General features: G+C 40.4%; 1 protein-coding gene across 6 annotated transcripts in view; it reads left to right on the forward strand.

Moving 5' to 3' along the window:
• syt1 (synaptotagmin 1) overlaps positions 1–27,285 on the forward strand; it is a 199,017-nt gene that overhangs the window by 69,046 nt on the left and 102,686 nt on the right. For 2 of the 6 annotated variants that reach the window (XM_011491264.3, XM_011491262.3), the window contains exon 3: positions 20,106–20,201. The exons of 1 other annotated variant lie outside the window; for it this stretch is intronic. The gene's annotated coding sequence lies outside the window, so the exon portion shown is untranslated. 3 more of the 6 variants (XM_020714229.2, XM_004083201.3, XM_011491261.2) reach the window with 3 other exon arrangements.

The raw sequence follows: 27,285 nt of genomic DNA on the forward strand, positions 1-27,285 counted from the left end.
TCACACCCAAACTGGGTAAAAACCTTTATTCATTTATCTTCTAAAGCCGTTTTGGTCTCATTTGGGGTCACGGGGCTGCCAGAGCCTATTCCAGCCACTCGTGGGCGAGGGCAGGGGGACATCCTGGACAGGTCGCCAGTCTGTCGCAGGGCCAAAATCACACACTTGTATTTACACCTAAGCATGTTTTTGGGTGGTGGGAGGAAGCTACGGAGAAAACCCACGCATGCAAACTCCACACAGAAAGGTCCCCATAGGTGATTCTATTTCAGGTCCCCCAGCCAGGACTTGAACCTTCTTCCTGTGAGGCAAGAGCGCTAACCACTGCGCCACTTTAGGACTATATTGTGTCTTAAGCATCCTCCTAGTACTAGACTGTAACTGTTTAAATGGATGAACCAATGTGATGATGGAAACGATGCATGAACAATGTGACTTTTGACTGACTTTGAAAAAGTTGTACAGTAACGTGGAAGCTTTACTGAGTGCTTCAGTTTGTCTCCAGGCAGTCAGTGCTGCAGAATAAAGGCTTGGGTACAAAAGGAAGAGTGCTTGAGGGTGTCGACAAAGGCAGCATACGGTGTCTTCAGATCATATGTTTCACACGTCTGTGTTCACAGCAGTAGATCAGTCCCTCTCTGGATAAACCTGCAGAACTGACCTGGATGCATAAAATATCAAATCTCCTGGCATTTGGCTCAAACTTGGCCTTAAATCATTTTATATTTATAAAGATGCACTAAAATAAAAACAAAGCGATGCTCCTATTTTCCTAGCTAAACAAACTGCAGTATAGGTTGTGTTTTATAGTGCTATAATCACTGTTTGCTATAGGACCAAACTCCTAAACAATAGCAGATTACACATTTTATAACATTACTTCTATCACCTAATATGAGTGAGATGCTATATAATTATAGCTAACAGCACACTGTACTGTACACTTGCAGTCAAATATGAGCTTAAAATATCTCCACAGCTTGACTTGTGTGAGCTGCTTTGGAGCAGATGGTAAGCCTGGTGGAGACCTGTGCACACAGATCTGCTTCATACAGAGGTAGGCACATTATTATCATGAAACCTCATGGTTCTTTATTTCTATAACAGAAAGAGACGACGCTTCCATCATTCATTCATCCATCGTGCAGATGAATAAAGAGAAGATGACGGGTGAGGTCATGTCTTTTATGAATCCTGCTTTATGCCCTCAGCGGAATTCGTTCGTGTCTCACTGACTAGTTTACCTTGTAATCATGTGTTTCTGATCAGCTTAGTACCAATAAGCTCAGAAATAAGAAGTCATAGTTAAGAAAAGGGTTAACTTAGTAACTCAGTGTGATATCAGCTCACTTTACTGGTTCCCTGTCATGACAAAAGCACTATTTTCCATTTTCAGCACAACACCAGCGCTGTAATGTTACAAAGGCTTTGCTAATTATAAAGTTGCTGCACAGTCGATTCATGTCTGTAACCAAATACCAGTTTTTAATGAATGTACTATGAATGCGTTTTGTTGTATTGATCCGACACATCTTAAAGTCCGGTCTGTCTGACATTGGTCCATCTTCACGAACCCACAGAACAGCTCGTTAGCATCATAGCATCAGTGTCTAACAACGTAAAAAGGACATTTGTGAATTTTCCAACAGCAAGGGGAAATTTAGCAGGCACCTGTCAAGAAACTTTAGCACAGAAAATGCCCAGTTAATCAGGATTTATGTAAAAAGAAACGAGGATAAATCTTTTTACCCTAAAGGTTGTTTTGAGCCTGGGTTAAGTTTTCGCTGTTATAATGGTTTTCTATGAAAAAAAAAAACTATAATGCTGCCTTTTGTAAATTTTTTACAAATCAGAAACAACTTCTACAAATCAGCAACTTTGTGTTATTGAATCTTTGTCGTCTGTAAAAAAAATCCAGTACTATTTTCAGTTTTTATTTAAACTAAATTAGCATTTAGTTGGATTTTGATTTGAAAAATATTTTGTTTTAGAAACCAGAAGCTTAAAAATACTAAACGTGAACTTTGGTCTGTGAAAATATTGTTTGACATTAAACCGTTCTATGGCCTGAAAAAGTTTGGGGACCTCTACTGAGATGGATTGATTCATAATGAGCTACAACTAATCAGGATCCAGAACACAATCCAGTGTAAAAGAATGCATGCAAAATCGGCGAGACAGCGAAAGGTGAACCGCAGTAGAGTGAAGGAGCCCCTGTTTCCATAGAAATAGTGGGCTACCTCCTCTTCCTTCATCCCCACTATATTTATCCATCTGGACTCTGCTGATGGATCTGGGACCTGAGCTTCTGCCTCGTTTCTCATCAGAAACGAGGAACATTCCTTTGATTGGCAGGTTTCAAGGTCAGCTTGCTCCACAGCTCTGCCTCTCAGTGTACATGACGGTGGAAATATCTGTCCTGTCAAGTGTCTGGTTCTCAGTCTCCACTCCTATGTCCCTGCCTCTTCATCAGGTCGTTGCATGAACTGCTGCTCTGCTGAGTAACAGAGAATGCATTTAACAGCTGATTTACAAGGTGTGCTGGTCACATCTGCAGGAGTGCGGGAGCATTTGAGTTCTTCTTAGGGGGTGCATTACTGTAGAGAGGGTCTTCTTCATTGACCTGTGCCTCAGATAACAGATGCACCCTGAGTGAAATCTATCAGGGAGATCTTTCTGTAGACTAGAGATTAAATCTATAGTCCTTGCAGACACTAGCATGACAAATAGTGATGTGTCAGACCAAAACTATACAGAGAGATGTAGATGAATTATTGTTACTATGAACCACAGCATTTTCTGATTCAAAAAGTGGTAAAAGCTCATGAACAGAAGGGCTGTAGGAGAAAATGTGAAAGCACAGGAGGAAACGAGCATTGTGTTCTTTGAAGCATCACAAAAGAACTTGTGCAGATGGCTGCCAAGAGCCACAAAGGCAAAGACTCAGTTTCTTGCAGCTAATATCACAATGACTTGCTCATTGTGTTCCCATCATGCTATTTGCTGTTCATGCATATTTAGCGGGGCATTTCAAGTGGTGACGCGTCATTGATTCGGGCACGTTTGTAATGGGACTCGCTGTCATCACAGCTTGTGCAGTAAGTTTGTGATTAATATGTGAGAACAACTGAAAGTCAGCAGACATCCAGCAAACAACAAATATCTGCTGAAATTAAACATCCTTGATTTATCAGTCAAACATTCTTAATGCTCTTACTTGTGTTGATGTGCGTGATGACGTCTCATCAACAAAAATCCCAGTTTAGGATTGTGGCCAACGGTATAGCCAGCCTTCTGTGGTTTCAGGTGTCAGATTTATGTAAAAAAATGCATAAATCTCAGAGACTTGAGTCCATTGACATAATGCGTGAGTCTATTTACCATCAATTTATCATAACTCACTACATCTCCCAAGGTTCATTACTACAAATGTATCTATTTTCTTTTTTTTGTCTAAAAGTAGCACAATCATTATTTAAAAAAAACACTGGAAAATGTTTCAAAATAGCTCAGAAGATGATTGAACTGGGACTTTAAGTTGAAATTTTTATTATTGAACGATATTGCAACTTTTTTGCAATTTTTAAAAAACTTGCTGCAACTTTAGGCTTTTTGTGCTGCAACAATCACAAAAAGCTCTGTGTTTAAAGTACGTCTTTTTAGTCTAAAGAATTACTTCAGTTATGTGTTTTGTTTCCAAAACGCAGCACTTTTTTACTAACATTTTTACAGGACACTTCACCAATTTCAACAACTACAATTGTCCTTTTGATTTCCTTGTACTTCTGCATTTAAATGTTTGGCTTTAAAGAGGTCTTCATAGATTAAATCAGGTTGATTTCATTTTGCTCTTGCTTAAGGATGCAGTTCAGATATTACATTTCATTACATAAACTTAATGAACCACAACACGTTTTAGCTCCTGGGGTGTATTATTGTTTCCCACTGAGTCTTTACCATGTTTGCTGTCAGCATTACTCCAGCACTGAACCCAGCAGGATGAAAATGACAGCCTCATTGGTGCCTCAAATTAGTACATGTAATTGCAGATATCGTTCAGATGACGGTCATGCTGATGTAAGATGATGCGTCACAAGCTTTTATACACAATCCACCTGAATAGCAAAGTACATTTTCATGGGATGATGGGAATTATTATGACTGAAGCCAGGTAAAAACAGTTGAACCTCAAAGAACTTCCTTTTAACTGATAACCTGGTCAAGAATAACAATATTCTTCAAAAAATGTAAAAAAAACTTGAGAGCATTTGACTCACAATTTGCTCGAAGAAACGCCTTTAACTCAAAATGAGTCAGATCATAGAATGCCAGTCAGCTGTTAAGTATGGATCATTTATGGGTTACTGAAATGAAAGAAAAAAACTGCTGATTATAGCATGTCTAAGGAGATGAATAACTGATAAACCTAAATGTAAATTCATACAAACATTTGGAGAAAAAAAAGAGAGTAGTGATGGCGTATCTGCAAAACTAATGCAAGGACATTTTTAGATTGCATTTTACGATTTATGACCAACAGAAATAGATTGTTTCAATCAATCCAATTCCTGTTTGTCTCATTTGAAAAACAAAAAGGGAAACAAAAAAAACATCTTTAAAATGGTAAGCAAATAAAAGCTTAGCTAGTTTCATGTCATTCCTCTTTCGAAAAGCAGTGTTTTTAAAGTTGTTGCTAAATGTTGACAAACTGAGTCACAAATGAAGATCCCTATTTCAAGCCTTCGTCACAACATCCTTACAGGTGGCTACGGGCTGTCTGTCTGTCGGGGAAAAATCAGCAAACTTGCGCGGTACACACAGGTGGCCTTCATAAAATATCAAGGTCATAGACCGCTCAGTGAGCCCGTAGAGCCAAGAGGTTCTTGGACATGCTGCGGCCGACAGGTTGTAGTGAACTCGTATTAACATGCAAGGCTAAGCAAGGGTAAAGTCGGTTAGACGCAGGTGTGTCGTACATGTTTTTACCCTTAAATCCTACAGATTGCGCAAGAGTGTGGCATAAGGGCATTGTATCATGAGTACTTCACAATACACCTACTTCACAATACACCTTCCACATGCATGATGATGGTATATTCCATTTTCTTGACATCCTTTGAGTACAAGCCTCAAGAGATCTGCAAGACTCTGCTTACGATCTGACCGTTCTTTGTTACGACCATGGGCCTGGACAACCCAAAAACCCACAGCACCCATTTGGGTCAACTCCCCTTATGGATGCATGTGACTAAGGCTTCATGCTTTTCCAAGGGGGACCGATACCAATGGTTGGAGAAAACAGCTGACAACGAATGAGCAAAAGAGGTCGACAAAAGCATTTAGATATAAGGATAAAAAAAAAAAAAAGATATAAGGATAATAAACACCTGTGGGAATAAAATGTACCAGTCTGATGGTGTGAAATTAGTCCAAAACTTGTAGTCACTTCAGGTTGTACACCTCTGATTCCTCATGATATTGTATATATATGTCATAAATTGATGTTGAAAGCCCTTGAGTTCCACCCTTATTGCAAAATATTCTAAAGTGCACTTTTTGTTGTAGAAAAATAATTTAGTCATACCTAAATCTATCACTTCTCACTGTGGCTCCTCACATTTGAGTCATTGCAATTATGGAATGTGAATTTTAATGCAACCTGGTAGCTAAACATGTATTTCATAGGCACTTAAAGCCATTCTGCTGTCAAACTCCTTGCATTTGGTCTGCAGCTCTGTGTTTGGATTTGTATTCAGCCACCAGTTCTGGTTCAGGAAGGGTTCAGTGGCTATTTACCAAAGCATTGTGAGTGATTCTGGCCTTGTTAAATCCTATTTTGTTTTGGGAGCGCGGAACTTGGCCTCCTCTTGGCTTATGAATGTGGAGGATGAAGCCGGGATGCTGACTGTGGACCCAAGAGCAGCCCAATTTTTCATCCTTATTGCCCATGACATATCTAAAGTGGCAGAGTGCCGTCCGCAGAGACACGGAGGAGAGAGGGAGGAAAAGTGAGAAGCGTTCAGCTCAGATGGACTGTGAGGACTGTAACTCCACTTCCACCGTCTGTAGTCCCGAGCACGCCTTCAATTTTCTCTGCTAAAACAATGCAATTCACCAGCATCCTCTTCGACTGATAAGGTTAGTCAGGCTTCCTGTCTGTGGCTTTTCTACTGTGGGAGTGCAATACACTGGACATGAGTCCATTCATTTATCATATTTGTTGGAACCACCTGTCATTTTAATCACCTATAAATCAGTCTTGTTTACAGTCTCGATACAATGTGTAAAATGTATTATTTATTGGTGAGTTTAGATGCCAGATCTTGCTGATCACTTTTGTACGTTCCTCTACTTTCCATTTGTTGTTTGGGTTGTTTATTCTGAAAGGATGTGTCATTGTGAGTCTCATGCAGGCTCTGAAGGGCACGAGCAAGGTTACCCAATGGGGTGGAGTCTGTTTGACTAGATTATAGAAAGTCCCTCCCCATATATATATTTTTTTTCTTTCCTAGGCTTAAGATACATATGTTATGTTGTAAATATTTTGTGAGACGGCTTGACTTGGCCAAGTTGACGGCATCCCAACCATCAGGTGCTGCAGAGGGCATCTGCCACCAGCTGTTCTTGTCCTTTACATGTTCCAATGGGCAGCAGTGGATGATGATGGCGCACTTATGTGACACGCATCTGCTGATCGCCTGGTTTCTGGAGAGCTGCCAGCTACTGGTATTGGAAAAATGAAGGAGTGACAGAAAAAAAAAGACAAAGAAGAGCATAAATAAATAAAAGGGATTCCCAGGGGTGTCTGGGATTTTCAGTCCCTGTCATAAAATAAGGCCATCACTCATCGTTTGCAGTCCCAAGGAACATATGGCTGGCTGCCTCTACTCCAAACACAGGTGCTTGACAGACAGAGTCAATTCTGCTTAATGAGCAATTGTTATTCCATGTACTGCTGTATCTGCTGTGCACAGCAAAGCATGGATGTAACCAGATTGTTTTCAGCTGCACATAGTTTATCCTAATCACTTTTGACAGTGTAGGAGGTCTAAAATAATACAACTTTTGAGCAAAAATTTAATTTATCATTATGCGGGACAGAAAAATGTAGCCCTAAGTTGTCAGGGGGTATACACAGATTGAACTTGTTAGCTGCTGGTTGTATATTCCACAGATGGGTGATTGGATGGTTAATCTGGTGTATTTTGGGGGCCAAGTCAACACCTTTTTACATTCTGTTTTCTTCTAACCATTTAGCTCGGATCAATTAATTAGGTTTGTCATGTAATCCCAACATGGAAAACTTCAATCTGCTCATCATAGGTGTTCCAATTAGTCACTAAACAGGGTTTGTGGTTGGTCGAGAAAAATGTGCATTCTTTTTGTTATGCTGCCATCACTTTCTCCAAAGTGCACGTGTCAGAGGGGAACAGAACAGTTTTAGACGCCTCCATAGCTAAACTCTGTTTGTTGGATAAGATAAAGTTGACTAAAATCTAAAAGCAAAACTCCAATAGAACAAAAAGCAACACTGTAGATGCAAGTAACCAGGCAAACATTTTTCTTTTAACCCTTGGTGACATCAGTGTAACAGAATATATTAGAAATGTCTTCTGCGGTCCACATGGTCTAGAATATCTATAATAATTTTTATGTAGGGAAAAATGGGTCTGAGTTCTTATGGGCTAATTTGTTGTCTAGTTCTGCCTGCAACACGCGAATAATCAAAAACATTTTTTCGCTTTTTGTGAAAACCACAAAAGTCTCTTGAAAAAACTTCACACACAGCGGGCAAAAGTAGTGCAGTTGACCTCTGATTGGGGATTGCAGGTTTGGTTCCAGCCTTGCTTGCCCAAGTATTGAATTGTCACTAAGTCCCGCGTTGATCCTGGTGGTTGAGGTTAGTGCCATTATGTTGCATTCACACCAATCATGATTCATGCTTTAAATTTACATCTTGTTGTGGAATACAGCTCCGCACTTGTCCAAAATTGTGTTCATAAATTTGATGCTCCCGCCATGTGTGGGAGGAGCTAGTGTTTGCCTCATGGGAGCCTCAACAAGCCCCACGACAAAACTAAGAACCTGATTGGTTGACTTGCTGCAAATTTTTCGCCAAACTTCAGAAACTAAACAACCCAAAATGCATTGCTGCCAGACCACTGCGCCACACCTGATGCCCAAAACACGCCGCTGGACCTCTGATCGCGTCTGTACATTGATTTGAACATTGAATTTGGTCGCCCTGCCACACAAATTGCGTTTGGTGTGAACGTAGCTTCAACGTGTGAATGTGTTTATGTGTGTGGGTGAATGAGACTGAGACCCTAAAGCATTTTGGGTCTGAAATCAAAATTAAAAAGTGTTATCTCAGTATACGTCATTTACCATAACAGCTTATTTTGGAAAGTTTTGAAGTAAGTTTTAAAGGAACATTTTAAAGTATCTATGCTACAGAGATGAAATAATCTCCATAGGAGTACGACCTCTGAAAGTGATTGTACATTAGCTATATGATGAAGGCAACTCGTTTTACTGAAAATGTTTTCTGTGTCACTGAATTAGTTCTGTCACTTTGATCTATTTGCTTTGCAGGCAGTGCTGGAGAATTGTTATTTTGGTAGACTAACATGAGTTTTTTCTTTTTTGTGAGAATAAAATGAGATTTGGAATAAGGCTTGAAGCCACAGTCGGACATTATTATAGTTTGTGTTCAGACAAACTATATCAGAATTTAAAAAGACAAATTTTATGTCTTTGGGGGAAGAAGCAGCTAATAACTTCATGTTGTCACTTTCTTACCCTTCTGCCATTTGTGTGAAAGATTAGTGTGTGTTTGTGATTTCATTGAGCCTGCAGGTGTGTTTTCATGCGGCTGAGCTTGTGTTCAGATGTCACAGGGGCGGCCATGGTGCAGCGGTAGGGCGGTCGACCCATGATCATAAGATTGCAGGTTCGATTCCCGCCTTGCACGCCCATGAGTCGAAGTGTCCTTGGGCAAGACACTGAACCCCAGCTTGCCTCTGGTGATAGGCGGGCGCCTGTGTTTGGCAGCGGAGCCGCCACCAGTGTGTGAATGTGTGAGTGAATGTGTGTGTGACTGGGTGAATGGGTCTGTGACTGTAAAGCGCTTTGTCCTTGTAGGAAGAAAGGCGCTATACAAGTATACGCCATTTACCACAGTGCTGCAACAGGAGTATAGATTTTGTCAGGGCGGCTAATGCATGTATAAAATACACCGCCAAGAAGGAGTTTAGGGTTGAGCTAAAAACCGCTTTGAGAGGACAATTTGCTGATGTGTCATGTGAGCAGCAGAGTGGATGCTGCTCAGCAGTGGATCGTGACTTTCATGCCTGTGTGGGAGACGCTGCTACTCCCTCACATCTCCCTCCCTCCCCTGTCACTCTTCCTTTTACCCAAATCCATGCTCTCTAACTCGCCCTCATTTCTTGCTTTTCTGCTCCCCTCTCTTCCTTCCTGTGGCAACTTGGCATTTAGGTCAACTTTGTTGCTTAAAATCTCAAATATATAGGAAAAAATAGCCATGTGGTTCTATTTGGATTATTCCTCCTAGTGATCTGGAGCTCTGAGAAGGTATTTGATGTAATATTTCATGGCACATTTTTCTATTTTGAGATCATGTTTGATGAGTGCAGTTGCTATGGGCAGGTGTGTTTGGTCTCCAACAACGATTAACGTGGGTGTTATGAGTCAGACTACTATAAAAATCCCTGTTTTACTTTGCCTCTCAGTGCTTTGGATGATCATGTTTATCGCTACTTAAAAAAGTGTTAGAGTTCCTAGGTTTTCATGCTAATCATGGAATCAGAGGTTCTGCGGTGGGTTTTGAGCGTGGGGCGCAGCAGTCTAGCCGTATTGTTGCTAGGCACGGCACATTTTTGGTGTCGCGGTGCGTCCAGACGTTAAATATCTGATTTTGGAAAAAAGTATATGTCACATGAACCTATCAGGAGCTCAGTTTTAGCCTGTGACATGTTGATGACATGGTCAGCTGGTGCAATCTGATTGTTTTCTACTGAACTTTATGACATTTTCCTTCTTTGCATCGAAAAAATAGTAAAAAAGTTCAAATTTTGTTTAATTTTTCCCCCTCCTTGGACTATTGCGGTACAGCAAGTTGTCAAACTGGGTCACAGAGAGACTGACAGCTGAAAGCGTCCGTCATTCAGAAGCACTTCCTGCAGTAGATGGTAAAGCTCACCGTACTGGGAGGGTCTCTGAATGACCTTATGACCCTAGACATGGAAATGCGTCTACCGATGCTTTTGAAGAGCTCTGAAAAATCAAGAATCCTGATCTGTCATCATCATCTGTGTCTTCCATGCATTGAGATATACAGTCAATGCCTCCATGTACCGCTGAAGCAAAGAAAGTTTGACTGTAGCTCCTCCCACATGCGCCAGGAGCATCAAGTTTATGAACACATTTTTGGACAAGTGTCGAGCATTTCCAGAGATGATTTGGGTTTTTTCATGCCCAAAATGTTTAGAGAAATCCTATCTGGAAATGTTTTTTTTTTTTTTTCACAACACAACTTGTTTGTGACTTTCAGTCGGCCCGAAAGTAAAGTAATCCGTGGGATGATGCAGATATTATCTTGCACTTGCTGAAATTTCCGTCTTGCTGACGCTGGAGCCTTTCTGTAAATGGACAGTTAGATGGTTGCTAAGGTTATTTAATTACCAAACCCTCCATGGGCAAGGGTAATTACTGCTCTCCAAATCCCCCTTAATCCCCCTTCTGAGTCCCCCTTTCACAAAGTCGGCCTGGGGCAGACGAACGGCCAGAGCTGACTCCTCAGTTCTGTCCCAGACAGGGCGCCTCCCAAAAAAAACAGGCTTTTGTGGATCACGTGTCGTCAGTTCCGGTGCATTCTCCGCACGTTTCTCCCTCCTGCTTGTGTGTCAGTTCATGGACGTCTGGGGTCAAAAGGCCTCCTCGTCGCTCCATGAGAATCTGGTAATTAACCGTGCTGGCATGAATTGAAAATGACCTCAGTTGCAGCAGCGCCTGGTGTGAGGAGACATCAAATTAATTTCGTGAAGCATGCTGGTCGCAGATACTTTAAGGAACATCTCCAGTTATCTGTATTTGAAAAACAGCGATGACTCATTTAAGACAAAAATTGTCCATCTTGAAAACCCAAAAGATGTTTTTTTTGTGTATTTTTACACTTTTTTTCACTTCACGTTTTCCTGAAATGTCTGCACATTTCCACCAGCATTGACAGTAGAGATCCTGTTAAATGAAGGGACTTCCATCCCGATGTTCATCCATGAGAGCTGGATGATAAGACGGGTTTGACTGATATGAACAGGGATGTGCTGCCGTTGTTGAATCTGAAGAGCAGCAGCCGTGTAACCAGCAGGGGTTCTTGGAGATTTTATGCAAGTAACACCATGCTTAACTACACCTGCCTCTATGTGTCACATGGTACCAGACCTGTGGTCTAAATTGACTGAACGTTTTGTTGATGGAAGAACAGAACTTTAACTATTATAGTGTTAATTAAGCTATACAGTTTAAAACCCCACTCTATTCAAAATTGCGTTTCTATGTGTTTTTGGGGCCTTTTTCTCATGGTGGAAGACATTAAAGTCCCACTATCTGTCACACACATAGGTGTGTGAAAGTTTTTCTCCGCATCTGACCTGCATTTGACCCTGGGGGAGCGGTGAGCTGCAGACAATGCAAACCCCAATCCAACCCTTTAATGCTGAGTGTCAAGCAGGGAAGCATTGGGCACTGAGCTGGTGTGATGTAAAGGCAGTTTTAGTGCACCTGGAGGGGCAGGGTGACCCAATGCATCAGAGTGGTTCAAACCATATTAGACTGGTTGATGCTGGCATGTATGAAGAAACTGAAGATTTAAATTAGATTTCTGAGTATTTCTTCTTTTTAAATTGTTGTGAATCAGGAGCAGACGAAAAAATGCAGTTTGAAAAAGAGCGTATTTGTGACATAGAGAATACACTAGAGGAGGCCACAAGTTCCCTATTTGGATCCATTTTGATGGATCCACTTGCGGACAAATAGATCCATGTACGTCTTTGTTTTTCTTGCCTGAGCTGGAACCTGGATCAAAACCGTACGGCCGGATATAGCTCTGATATTGCTGAGGGGCTGTTAGCTAGCAGAAGAGATTGGAAATAACAATGACATAAACATAATTAAAAGACCACTGGAAACACTTTTAAAAGTAGATCAAAAGACGAGAAATTAATTTGCTTTCCTCAGCTTTTCATTAAGCAACAGTTGGTTTACAATTATGTTTGGGAATCTCTTCTCCAGACTTCTAGCTGGAATTTTAGTTCAGTATTCCAAAACGCCCTTTGACACTTATGCAATCAACAGGAATCGGCTCATCGTGACCAGTAGTAAATCGAATTAGGCAGCATATTACTATCATAAAGTGTTGCATAGCATCACAAAGCTGCTTTTCTCCACGACAATATCACCTGATTTACGTTTCTTAAACACTTCACTACTGTAAAAGATTGCTTATCAACGCACGGCTGCTTTTTCTCCGCTTCAGAATCAGCTGGAATAACGTTCAGTGCGTAAGCGCTTACGATAGTTGAAAGGACGCCAACGCTGGAGCTGAAGCTCCGGTATTGAAGGGGTTAATATACTTGGCAACCGTTGACTTGTATATTATAAATTTTGATTGCATTCTGTCAAACTACGGTACTATGATCTTTCTTTTGTTACGGAGGGAATAGGAGGGACGTACCCAGGCGCAGAGAGGAGAGGAGGCAGGAGGTTGCAGGGGAACAGGATCTTTAATAACTAAAACTAAACAAACCAAAAACCACTGCAGAGCAGGCTAGAAACACTCAAAACTCGAAACTCGAAATACACTGGAATAGGGAAACGTTAACCTATGGAGCAGCACAGGAGGAAGGGAATGACAAGACTTAAATACATGCAGACAAACGAGACACAGGTGGAAACACTCAGGACAGAGGAGAACCAAAGTAAAACTCACAACCAATATCTAACACAGGAACCTTTCAAAATAAAACAGGACGTGAACTGAAATCATGCCAGAACAAAAGGAACCCAAACACAAAGGTAAAGAAAAAGAAACCGTAACATCTTTTTTATGCCACATCCTTTAAAATGATGCATCCCAGTGTCATATTTTGTACTTTCTAAATGTTTATAAAACTGCTGTTACAGTAATGATAGGTATTCAAATTTGATCACTATCATTTATCTTGTCAGTGAAAATTCTCATTCATCACAGGGTTTCTGTTCTTAGGAGCAATCAAACTTTAAAGGCAGGACATAAATATTCTGAACCTCCGCACTAGCAGTTCAAACTGAAAGCTTTATACTTCTGCCTTGTAAAAGCCCCACTCTAATGAAAATTGTCTGTTTAACATGCTTTTGCTGCATTTTTCTGATTATATAGAAAGAAAAATGAGCTCAAAACTGCATTTCTGAGCATATCTTTTTTCAAATCGTTGTGAATCGAGAGCATATGAAACAATGGCGTCTGAAATGGATCTGATTTGACATAAAACATGCTGGACGTCCAACAAGCTCTCTGCTCCTCTCCGCAACGGGGAGTGGAAAGGGGGCGGGGTTGGTCCAATACAACAGTCTCACCTGCAAGTCACAGTTGTAATGGACTACTGCCGCTCTGCAGAAACTATGTCCTAGAAAACAACACAGATGTATCCACATTTTGATTAAAAACTGGATAATCTGGGGACGCTTTGAAAATGGAGTGGATCTCTGAGGTGTTTTGTGTGGGCAAATTAAATTCCCAATGTTGTGTTCTTATTGTTGAAACATACAAACCTACAATTTTTTTTCTTTTGAGTATAGCCTTTAGGTCAGAGTACTTCCTTGTAGCACAAGAGGTTAAATCCGCACCTTATTTTTACCTTCAGCTGTTTTATAGTAACAGGTAATGACAGCCGGTAACATTTTAGTCAGAAAATGTCATTTGGGGGAAAATAAGCGGCTTCCTCGTCCGTCTCCATGAAACCTTTGGACGCCAGCCTCACAGTCTGCGTAACGTCAACGGCTGTAGCGAGTGTTGCTGACCCGAGCAGGTGGTCTCCGGTGATGTTTGTGCGTGTGTGAGTGGATATGCGGGGAGTTTATGTTCAGGATCCGCCACATGCCTGGGAGTGAAAGAAGCCGGCTGGCGGTGAAAAGGAGCACCTGCCTGCATTGTGAGGAGTTCTCTGAATAGCTCCATATTTAAACAGCCACTTATCTGCCGATAAAGCTGTGAGTGATTGGTGGCAGCTTCCTGCCTGCAGCGCAGAGCCAGAGAACCGTAGAAAGATGTAAAAAAGGAGAGTAAATGATAGCATGGGCTGTAATTAGAGCCTGTTGCCTCCGTTTGGGAGCGCGTCCCTCCCTCTCTGTAGCTCAGGAGACTCTAGACTGGTCAAATCAATAGAAGACGACTGCAGTTTTAAAAAAGGGAACACTTTAATAGTTTAAGAATTGGATTTAATCATCATTTAATAATAAATGAATTTCTAAATTATTGATTCAAATTGCTGATAAGCTAAATTTTTTGCATAGTTTTAGATTTTAAACAGTTTTTGCCGACTCCTGGTCCTCCAGATCTGCCATCTTCTAGTTCTCTCTTCATATTGGCCGACTTTGAATGACTCAGGTGTCTCTTCATCCTGACTGACTGAACACACCTGCTCCAGGTAATAAGCAGCAACAAAGTCTGGAAAGCAGGCAGCTCTGCTTTAGAGTGTATTGGATGGATGGATATTTGAATATTTTGTTTTAATGATCAGATTTATACCATCGTCTAGGTGAATACTCAATTCTGATGGTCTGCAGGGTGTCCATTAAAAAGTTACAATGGACCATGGACACCCAGGAAAGAAATTCCAGTCAAAATTAATACGAATAATAATAATGCATTGCAAAGCCATTGTTGCACCAAAAACTGTGACCTGTCAGATGTTGATTCCTCTCGCCCCTTTCCCTTGTGAGACAGCTGCAGCTTTAGTGTCAATTATATTTGATAACAATAATTCAAAACATGATGGTGTTTCAGGAAGCTTTTTGTTATGATTTAATATAAAATGTGATCATCTGGATTAGGAAATCTATCGTAAATCTGTCCTTGTTTTCTCAGCATGTTTGAATTTCAGTTTCATCAAAGACGTGTTCAAACCATTTCTAAATTACTTTTAGGCAATTTCCTTTTCTGGAAAAAAAGTTCAGAAGGTAGAAGGTATTTCTTTGTGAAATGGTGTTATAATTTGGCCGGTAAAAATATGACTGGCCGGCAGATTTGTTTTTAATCTACTGACTAACTTGGCCGGTGACTCAAAATTTTAATTTCGGCCCCTGTGTAGAGGTATAACAGTTCTTTAAAATTCTACCAAAAACCAGAGTAACGTGCAAATGGAGCAGAAAGCATGTTCCTTCTTTAAAACATGAAAGCTTTTGCTTTAATTTTCCATTTATTTTGTAATATAACTGCCTTTTCTTATCTGAAAAACACTGTTCCATCATGTTCCTTTGGTGCATCTGTTACGTTTAAAGTATAAGAGGAGATAAATCTTTACATTTAAACAACCCGCTGATGATTACACAATTGTGTTGTGAGTCACAGAGAGTTCAAATTTGACAAGGCAAAGCTATTTGCTTTACATCGTGATATATATCATTATATAGCAGGGTACAGAAAATTCCATTTCGTCCCAAGTCCTGATAAAATCCAGTTGTCCTTTTATGTATTACTAATTTTTCTGCTTTTGTGTTGCCAATGAAATTTTTATTTAAAAAAACATAAAGTAGCTTTCTTTGGCTAGTGTTTTGTGTACTTTGTTTGATTTATTTATAACTAAAACTTTTACAATGTTTCTGTTTAGGCCTCACATGTTACAAAGGTTAATGTCTAAATTTCCTCCTTAAGTTAGTTATTTTTGCCTCACAGAACAAAATTTGATTTTTAAGTTAAAACTATAAAACCAACGACTGTGAGTTACGATACTTCACTTCGTATTTCATGTAGTTTTTCTTTGAAATTTACCTTTTATTAAGTGTTTTCTCTTTCTGGTGTAACAAAGACAAAATACATTAGAAGCTTGAGATTTTTCTTTTTCTTTTTCAAATGGGATCATGTTATTCCTTTTTAATAGTCCTTAAATATAAATAAAAACCAGAGGTTCCAGGCAATAGCCCCCAGACTCTGGAAGGCCCTCCCTCTGTCCCTTCGTGTGGCCGACAACATCGATTCTTTTAACAGTCAACTGAAGACACTTTTATTCCAAAATGCTTTTAGCTGACTGGTTTCATTGTTATCGTTATTTTAGGTTTATATTTCTTTAATTTAGTTTCACTTTACATCATATTTAATTGATTGTTTCTGCTTTTACTGTATTGTATGTTTTTTATTGTTCAGCGCTTTGTGATTTTTATCTGTGAAAGGCGCTGTATAAATAAAACGTACTTACTTAAATGCTTATTTGAAGGCATAACTAATTTTTTTAAATAAAAAAAAACAGTTATTCTTTTTGCAACATCTCTGTAAGCTTCAGTTTCTTTTCAGAATCTTTCTACAATAACTCCAGAGCTTCTAAAAACGAATCAGAAAGTTAATTATTTCCTATCACTTTATAGTGTGAGGATAGAAATAGCCATTTGGAGGCTGGCAGCTGCTAACAGGAGCAAAACAAATCCTAATTGAATCCCAAACAAGAATAATTACTGCTTAAAATCCTGTTTTTACTCAATAGTTTCACTATAATGGACTGACATTCTGAAAACTTAAATGCCATGGAAGGAAGGGGTCACATTTTTGACGCTAAATCCTCATTTTTTCAGAGCCGCTTAAAAACAGAAAGTAATTAGTATTGTTTCCCATCAGCAGTATGCAATTATCTCTGAAAACAATGTGTGGGCAGGCTTAGTACTGAGTATTTTACCAAAAGATTTCAAATGTCATTTCAAAACGACATTAAATTGAACGTGTTTTAACTGCTGCTTTTGCTTTCTCACTTTTAACTCAACAGTCCTACTTTAATGTTCTGACCTTTTGTTTTGGTTTTTATTCATTTCACGTTTCTCCTTTCCTGTATGGGGCTAATATGACCGTCAACTCTGCTATTTGTTTTTTATTTTATGACAGGTAGACGGATATCAACCCATCCTGAAACCTCATTACACCTCTTTTTGACTATTTAAAGAAATGTTGCTCTTTTTCAGTAGAACCATTGACCTAAAAATGGAACTGATCATCTTCTCTATCTTCTTTGTTTCATTGGTAGTTTAAAGATCTTTTTACCTCATAATGGCCAACAGCTGAGCAAAGAGAAGCTCAAAGCTTCGTTTGGGTGGATGTGACTGTGAAACAGCGTTTATGCAATCTACTTCATGAACAATAGAGATGATTATTTATGTCAACCATGTTTATGTTAAAGCAAAACTCTATTCTACGTTAGAAACAGAGAAGAGAGGTTTGCATGTTTGGTAACGATGACAGAAGAATCCAATGGGATAAAGTAAAAAAACAGAAGTTGCATGAGGTGTAGCTTCATAAATGTGATGCGTAAATAACAGAAACTAGGGTCTGGTGTACACGTCCACATGCAGTCCACTGACTGTAAATGAGAACTGGACTGAGTGAGTGTGTGACATCACCCATAGAAAACGACTGACTTCTGACTCCAACCAAAGGAAGCCGGTTCAGCCGCGATACGAACGCCGCCATGTTGGAACTAGAAATTGTCAGAAGGCAATTGATCTGAGTCGACGTTTCTTTGGCAACCCGCTGTCGACAGTCAGGAGGGGGGTTTTGTTGGAAGTCCACACCCCTACCACTTAAAAGCAGGCTGAGGCCAGCAAACACCACATGATTTTATTGAAGACTCTGATTGGTCTGTTTAGAACTTAAATAACTTGCACTACAAAAAAAAAATGTCATGGAAAAGAAAAACGAAGATTATGAAGAACATGTTAAAAGGTTTCGGATCAAGAATTGTTATTCTGACGAATAGAACGACTGAGAAACAGCTGTTTATTTCCCAATTGAAGTTTAAGGGATTACTTCCTGTTTTGAATGCCAGGGGGGAGGGGTCTCTTAGTCCAGATCTTAATAATGCCAACACAGATATAAACACATTACATTCATAAACAAAAACATACATTCATTTGTCATAAATGCATAAATACTGACACTTCAACACATTTTGGGCAAAAAGTGGCTTTATTTTACACATTCTGAACACATTTGGCAACAATGCAAGAATTATTCTCTTCATTAATATTTGCAGGCCCTAAAGACGGTCAATGATAACATTGAAGATACTAGGTTATGATAGTAACTGCCCTCTAAAGTGCAGCACTTTGTGTTCAGGAGTGAACAGCAGAAATAAATGCCTGTTAGAAGGGGGCTTGCACTCTGCATGGATGCTCATCAGTGTGGAACTATATCAATCATTTTACCAACATACCCGACCACCATCCACGCCGCACAAGACAAACTCACAACACGAGCACAACCGGTCAACCAGGGTTCAAACACAGTGGATCACGCTGTGCAGGCAGACCGGACACTAGCTGGTATTCATTAACACAACCTCCCTGTTTGCTCTGCTGCCGTCCCGGTCATGTTTGTTAGCTTTTCTTTGTGTGTGTAGGTGTGACACTGCAGTGTCCTCTTGTGCTTTAACAACCCATGCATTTTATTTACACACTGGTGCTGCAGACTCAAAGAGGCACACGAGTTCTCAGCATCCGTTCCTGCAGACTCTTCATGCTCGCACAGATGTGCTGTAGAACAGTGAATTGGTATAGATTGTTTAATATGGTAATTAGTTTTTAAAAGCCTTGTTCTTGTCTATGTTTAAGCTTATGCTCCGGTGCTCCTGTATGTGTATGTTTACCATGCGAATGTGCATATGGAAATTCAAACTTATCTTTATTCTAATGAACTCTTCTGAATTATTTCAAGCACATACCACTCAGAAATGTACCCCCCCCCCTGGTTTCATAGATTGTTCAAAGGGTATCTTACAACTTTCATGTCCAGGAAAGTGTTTTTGTCTTTGCCAAGAAAACTTTTTTTATACTTTTTAAAGACTCACTAGGTTTGTACGACTGTTGTGCTCTGAAAGCTCCTATTTTCCAGATTTTCCAAATGTTGTTTTTACATTAAAAATATTATAGATTCATTAGGTTTGTTGTTTGAACCTCAAGGGGAATGCATGTAGGAGCTGTTTCCATTCTGTCATGATCCTGCATCACTTTGTGCTTCCGTGTTGTAAACGTCGCCACATCGTTAGAATCCCGTTGGTCACCTTCACTAGCTCTCGTTGACGCCACTCTCAGCTGGAGTGGAGACACGACAGCATGGCGGATGTTTGCCTCTGCATGTGCTGCCCCCTCCCTGGAAGAAGTGAGTGCCACATCTGGTCTGGCTTAGTGTCTGGGAGTGTCGCTCCTCAAGATGGAGCATTTGCATACGCTTACTCTGGGAATGCCCTTGACCTGTATGCAGATCAGGACGTGAGGGGCGTTGGGTAAAATTCAGCGAGAGTGGAAAATCAGGAAACTAGGGGGCGGCGACGGCTTTGGAATGCTAATTATATACAGTAGAAATGTCTCATTAGCATTATTAGGTAATCACAGTATTCTGATGCTGTCAGACCTTCAGAAGGGACCTGGTCTTTCTCCATGGGACGTGTGCGGGGGGAAAAAAACGTTCCAGATGTGCAGAAATCTAAAAGTGAAGCTGCGTTTCGGTTGGAGGATCTGTGAGCAGGTGGCGAACATGTCAGAAAACGGGAAGCTGAGAGATGGAGAGGATGTGTGCTTTTCATCTGACAGAAGAGGAGCAAGTGAGGCAGGGATGGAGAGAAAGGAGCGGGGGGAGGAGGCTGGAGTGGGTGGGCGGGAAAAGAGGAGGCGAGTGTCACGGAAAGAGAGAAGGAACGGCGAGCTGCTCGCTTGCCGGAGCTGACTGGGTGTTCTTGTGTGTGATCGTGAGTGCTTCTTGAGCTGAATAAAAGGGGACATTGCTAGTTTTTTTTTCCCCCTCTCAGCCACTGATTTGTTTTTGCTTTTTTTTCCTTCTTCTTTCCTCAAAGTGCCACATCAAGCTTTCTCAGCGAAGGAAGAACTTGTCTGAACCTCTTCCTGGGATTGGGAAAAGGATCCAGGAAAGAAAGACAGCGTGCTGCCAGGTAAGAGATTAGGAAACATTTCAGTGTGGAGTTGCAGAGAGTTTGGGCTGCCGCTTTGAGAGCAGTGCTTGTTCTGCCCGTTTGAAATGGATATTTTTGTAGAGCGCTAGCATGTCAGCAAACATGGCTCGCGGGACACTACTGTAACAGTCACAGGGGGAGTCACGTATAGTACAGGAAGGAGGAGGAGGAGGCGCACTTTGCTTTTACACGGGAGCTCATCTAGGCTGACAGATGTCAAAGCAGGTTTGTCCTTTGACAGATGACTAAATATAGCATTTGAAAAAAAAAAAAGCATTTTAAATAAAAAAAGCATCTTTCTCGTTTGTTCTCATCTTGTTTTTTCAACTGCAGTGTTTTTACTGTAGCCTTTAGTTTTTATGGTTTCGTGGTGTGGCTTTTATTTTTCACTTTCCGTGCACTCAGATGAGCACACATCTCTTATTTTAAGCAGAATCTGGCTAAATGTGGCTGAAGAACTGATCTGCGGTATTAGTGGCAGGCAGGGACGTGAAAAGTCCCACTGCGGCTTGGGCCGAGCTCCAGATCAACGGCTGCTTCTCAGGATCAGGGTGGCAGCAGAATAGTCAGAGGAGACGGTAATTGCCCTCCAGAAAGGGGAACAGACTTTAGACTTGTACCATCGAGTGTTGCTGTTTCCCAAGCCATGCTCTGCTTTCTCTGTCATTTAATCACAAGGAAGGCAGAGAACTTACAATAATTGAATCACTGAGCTGCCTTCTCTGCTGTTCGTCATTTCCCCCTTGTCATTTCTTATCTCTTCCCGCCTCTCTTTGGCCTCATTATCCCAGATTCAGCTGAAATGAACTAGTCGATCTCTCTTCCACCCCATCAGGGGTGTTGGGGAAGAGAAATCAATACAAATGAGATTGTTGTTTTCTAGAATTTTAAAATCATTCAAGATTGACTTAAGAAAAACACGTCTTAGATCAAAAGACATTACTGTTGTATTCTGCATCTTAAAGTTGAAATCTTTTCTTTCTCCCTTTCCACCTGAACCCACTGAACAAAGACTGGCCTGTCAAATGTTTTGAATCCTCTTAGGGTTGGGGATGGGGAAAGGCTGAGCCATATGGATGCTTTCTGCAACCAAACAGCACACAGCTATGGTTTGATCAAACACAACATTTATTCAGTCCGATTTCAACCTTATTTTGATCCCCTTTTCAAAGCATCTCCTTTTTTAGGGTTCACATCACATTTTTTATTCACAGCACCTTAGTGACTCATTTAAACCAGACTTGAGTCCGGTTGAGTTGCAAAAAAATTCCCTAAATTTCCACTCAGATCAGCATGTCATCTATTTTGAAGCATTCCAGTGGTCTTTTAATTATAATTATTGCCTTTTTTTAGGACATAGTTTCTGCAGTGCAGCTGTAGTTCATTAGAAATTCACCTCTAAATTGTAGAGCGAGCCCGCCCTCCTTTCCCCCCTCAGGGAGCTTCTGGCCTGCCCAGCGTATTTTCTAATCTCAAATACGATCTTTTTCAAACGGCACTTGCTTCGTCTGCTCCTAATTCACAACAATTTGAATTAAGACATTTTCAGAAATACAATTTTTATTCTATTCATTTATTGTCCATCATCAGAAAAATGCAACAAGAACATGTTATATAAACACCAAAAATGTATTTTTCTTTAGAGTGGGTCTTAAACCTCTTTCTGCTTCCCACATGAGATGTGAGAGATTCCTAGAATTCCTTTTTTTATTGTTTTTCAGAATCAAACTCAATGTAAGGTTTGGAGTTTATCTTCTAGCATCATTAGTTGATAAATACATTCTCACACCCTTCTTTCTCCTTCTCTTAATGACAAAACGTTCAAACTCCAGTATGAGACTTGTACAGAAAAATCCCCCTGTGTTGTGTGTAGACAGTATTCTGACCTTCACAAAACCTTGCACTGTTATAGTGGTTGCTTGGTGAATTATTACAGGGCGCCAACACTGAAGAGTAATGACAGGTCTCATAAATCTCAAACAGGGAGGAAATTCTGCAAAAGTAGGTCTATGCAGAGCAAGGATGTGTTTTTTTTCTGGTCTAAATCAGTGATGATTGGGGGAAAATGTGAGTGGACGCACACCTCTTTTGTGTTGATGCTTAAAGGTGATCATTCCATTCTGGATGTTGGCTCTCCTGCCCAGAGCGGCAAACGATTCCTCTCGGTCCGCTGAGTGCGGTCGGCTCTCTTTGAGTCATTTATTCGTGCGCTCTGATTGGATGGCTTTTCTACCCCAGGGAATGTGAGGATAGTGTAGGGTCTGCCCCTCTGATGAGCAGGGATCAGCCACTCCTTTCACACAACATCCCGGATGCCCATTTACAATGTGTCACTCAGTGATGAAAGGCGGGAATGAAACAGGAAGTACAAAGAGGACAAGTGGTTTCCTGACGGTCTAATATCTTTTAATGAACACTTTTTAGTTCCTTTCCAAATAGAAATCACATTTTGAACCCGTCTGAGGAATGCTCTCAGCCCCCCCTCCTCCTGAGGATGTGACACATGTGACAGCTCAGAGGCAAGCAGGGCGTGGAGCCTCCCACCCGCTGAGACCCAGGCTTGTTTGCCACTTTCAGACAGTCCTGACTAAGATGAGGTTCGCCCCACCCAGCCCGCCAGCCGGCTGAATTTCTTTCATTTTATCTCAGTGGGAAGAGCCTTGTGTGATATGGCCGTGCAGTTCAGATTCAGAACCACGGACAGATCCTGAGGAGAGCTGGCTACAAGGAGGAGGGGATTTCAGCACCACCCTCTGTGGATAGCACCACATGCTTCATGGAGTAGTTGCCGTAGAAACTAAGCAACAATAATGAATTAAGCTAACTATGCAAAGCACTATCTTGTTTTTTAAGAGTATTCATGTGATGATTAGATGATATACTGAAGGGGATGACAAATTTAATAATTTTGCTGCTGAAGAAACAATCTGCAAGGCAGATACACTGCACTGGTGGAAGCTTTGTGTTAATGAACCGGCACTGATTATCACCTGAGTCCATGAAAAATGGGCTTCTGTGCTTAACCAGGTGATCTAAATAGGTAATGGCGCCACTTTCATCAAAGTTGTTTCCTTTTTCTGATTCAGTACATCATTAGAACATTTATTATAGATTATTGTAAGGAGGTTTTTTTGACGCTTCACATTTTTGATTTTCTTAAATAACTTCTTGAATATCTTTATCTGGTAAAATGAATGGGTTGTGGCTGGATTTACATGGCTGTTTATATTTAAGATGATTGAAAATCTCAACAGCTATTTACTGTATATGAGAACTGGACTGAGTGAGTGTGACGCTTACTTCCAGCTCCAACCAAAAGACATTCAGTTCAGTCGGCATGTTGGAGCCAGAAATCGTCAGTAAGCAGTGATTGGTCCCAGTCCATCTAAGTCATTGTTTCCACGGTAACCACTCTCACCAATCAGACTGGAGCTTGTTGGAAGTCCACACACCTACCACCTAAAAGCGGGCAACACAATCTGTCAAACCTCTCGCATGTTTGACGTAAGACCACAGACTTATTGAGACATCTGATTGGCCAGTTTATAACTTAAAACACCTGCAGGAAAATAGCATGAAAAGATTTGCAATATCGAGAACATGATTAGAACAAAGGTATCAGTGCGAATACTTCCTGTTTGGAACGCCACAGGGGAGGAGCCATTCAGTCAAGTTCTTACGTACAACCAACATCTACAACACAGATTAACTGATTGATCGGTTGAATTCAAATTTAGTTATAAGAACGAGGGGAAAAAGACAATAAAAATAAGTAGATTATTTAAATCTATTGAATATATTAATTCATAAATTAACAAATATAAAAAAGAAGAAATCTTCTGTACATTATAATTGCTCTTAATCATAGACACATTTGCACTTAAACATGCACACACATGACACATTGATACCAATAAACAAAGTGATTTTCAAAACATCCAATTAATTTTTTAAAGGAGAATGGCGAAAAGCCCACCTCTATTGTGCTTAATACTTTTTAACACCACTTTGATGTAGGACTTTTTTTAACATAGAACTTTACAAACCTACATTTGACATCACGATTAACTTATCTTCTTCAGTTTCCATACAAATCCGCCTAATAACGAATTTCCTCTTTCCTTTACTCCCATGTTTCAGTGTTTTATAAGACTTTTGTCATTTACAGCCATGTTTTCCAGAAGTGAATGAGCTGCTCTTACATGAACAGTGTTGCTGCTTTTGTCTGCATCGTTTTTCGACTGCAATTTTGACAAATTACTTCCTCGGCCCGCGCTTCCCTTGGCTGAAGATTACAACAAGCCTCTGGCAGTAGTGGTGTTTTGCAACACAAACTAAAATGTAAATGTCAGTGCAAGGTCATTAAAGAGAATTTTCTTGAATGTCAGGCTTTTTTTTTAATGCAGAAGCTTTTTAGCCGTAGCAGAACAAACGCAGAAAACCAGAAAATGGTATCGATGGACATTTAAGTTTCATTTGTTTGTACAAAGGTGTTTAGAAACTGTGACAGAGGATGATTAGGGATTGTTTGGTTATAAAAATGCTGTCAAATAAATGAATGTACTGAACATAAAGGTCAGGCTCTATTTAGAAATGAGTGTTTTTGGTTTTTGTTAGATAAATATTCATGGAAAACATCATCCTAATCAACTTGCCCTATTCTTTGTGGCTCCATCTTTTTTTTTATTTTATGAATGTATTTAGTCTTGGCATGAATAAATATTTTAGAAAGTTTCTAAATTGTACTTTTCCACCACAAACCCACATTTAACTTTTAAGCTGCTAAAAGTGCAAGTAAATTTCTAAACAACATTAATTTTTTTGTAATTTGCATCCTGATATTTGGACACAATCTACGTTAATAAAATGACTTTCATTTCTGATTTAAAACAACTCAGATTTAGTGTTATTTGTAACCGGTTTAGATGGATTTCACATCTGTGTGATGGGAGGTGCTGAAGCCATCTAAAGAGGGTTATTTTAGAATCAGATGAAGGAAGTTTTTATCACTTAATGACAGCATTTGTCACTATACCCATTAAGGGATATTTAATGGATGCCCACACAAACGAGTAGCGTGCACTTATCACTTATCATGTCTGCTTGGACAGTCCGGAGGTTAAAATATGTCAAATTTGCATGACGTACCCCTATTTCTCCCTTACGTAGCCTTCCATGTTGTATAGGTGTCCACTACGACATGTTGCCCGTAGGATAAAAAAAGAAATGAGCGTGAACATTTTAGCACCACAGGTTCACAGAGCGATCTGTTCGGGCTGCCTGGGTGCCCCATACAGGTTTGCCCATTCTTCACCTGCAAACAGGGCAGTTGTGACTAATGATACGTTTACACTGGGCATGTGATGTGCCTTCTTGAACAGAAAGCCTGGTGCAAAATGCCTAATCAAATTTTGTGAATATTGCTCCTGCCTTTTTCTTTCACAGCTCTACTCTGTTATACAGTCAGGACCAAAAATATTAGGACAGAGACTTGTAATTTAGTTTCTGTACATTACCACAGAATTGTTTAAATAAAACAACTCAGATGCCATTGAAGTGCAGACTTTCAGCTTTTATTCCATGGGTTATTAAAGCAAAGAAGTGTAATATTCTTGAATGGCCAAGTCAGTCACCTGATCTGAACCCACTTGAGCAGCATTCACTTGTTGAAGACTAAACTTCAGACAGAAAGGCCCACAAACAAACAGCAACTGAAAGCCGCTGCAGTATTAGTAATGACCATTTTGTTTTCAGTTATTTTATTTGTCCAATTACTTAGGAGCCCATGAAATGAAGGGATTGTGTCAAAAAATTCTTTAGTTTTTCACATTTTTATGCAATCTTTTTGTTCAACCCATGGAAAAAAAAGCTGAAAGTCTGCACTTCAATGGCATCTGAGCTCTTTTATTTCAAATTCACTGTGGTAATGTACAGAAACTAAATTAGAAAGAATGTGTCTCTGTCCAAATATATATGGTCCTGACTGTATGAAAGTCCTGACGTCATATAATTTCGGCCGGGCGCAAACCATAATTAGTAATTTCTCCTTCAGGATCAATTTTCAAAAGGTTGGCACTTCTAGGAGGGAATTGGGACGCCATCCATACATCACTACCAAATCCAAGTACGTTATTGGTCAAAGTTCGACCTGGTTAAAGTTTCAACTTTCATTCTGTCATTCAACGGTAACACATTTTCTCTTTAGACCCCAGAAATGGTTGTAAAAACTCATGTAGCTGCACTTGAACGTGACTTTTGAACGCAGAACCCTGAAATGCTAATATATGCGAGTTTACTTTGACTTTTCCCTGAGAGTCGTTGCTTTAACGCTCCGTGCCGAGGGCGGTGTGAGCATAGCTTTAGGCTTAGGGTCTAAACCTTGTCATGAACTTAACAGAAACCTTTGATCTCACAGCTGCAGTGCTAATCTTAAACTGGATCTAGAGTTACATTTGTCCTCAGTCGTGTGCATTTATGATTCTGTGCACTGCTCCACGTTCTCTGGGGACAGAGGGTATCTGCAGCACCCTTTACCCCCTGAGGCAACAGGGGAATTGCATGAACCTTTCTCTCTGCTGCCTGTTATCACCCATGGAAAGCACCCCCCTCCCCCCCTACACGTCTCCTAATTGAGAGGGCTAATAACTAGTCAGGGTCATTTGTATATGTATTCATTAGCGTAATTAAATAGGCAAGAGTTAAGTGTTTACTACTGGTGAGTTAATAACACCGCTTGGTCACGTTGACTGTTTAACGCCATCATCATATCTTCGTGATACCTCCTCTTTACATCCTGTTTATTTTCTTCAGTGTGGACTAAGCGTGGTGATGTCCACATGTTTGGCATGTTAGACGACACTCAGGCTACAGCTGCCAGAAAATGACAAAAGCAGGAGGATGGAGAGTTGGCTCTCATGTTCTCCTGCTCCTCTTCTGTCCACACGGCTTTTCTTGTTGCCGTGACATTCCCGTTTTGGGAAAAGCTGATAATAAGAGTCTTGGATCTGAAGATGCTCCACATTGGTGAGCTTTGAGGGAAATGACTGGGCTCTTCACTGTTTCT

Source organism: Oryzias latipes, chromosome 23 (assembly GCF_002234675.1).
Source record: "Oryzias latipes chromosome 23, ASM223467v1".
In the NCBI taxonomy this organism is placed as follows: domain Eukaryota; kingdom Metazoa; phylum Chordata; class Actinopteri; order Beloniformes; family Adrianichthyidae; genus Oryzias; species Oryzias latipes.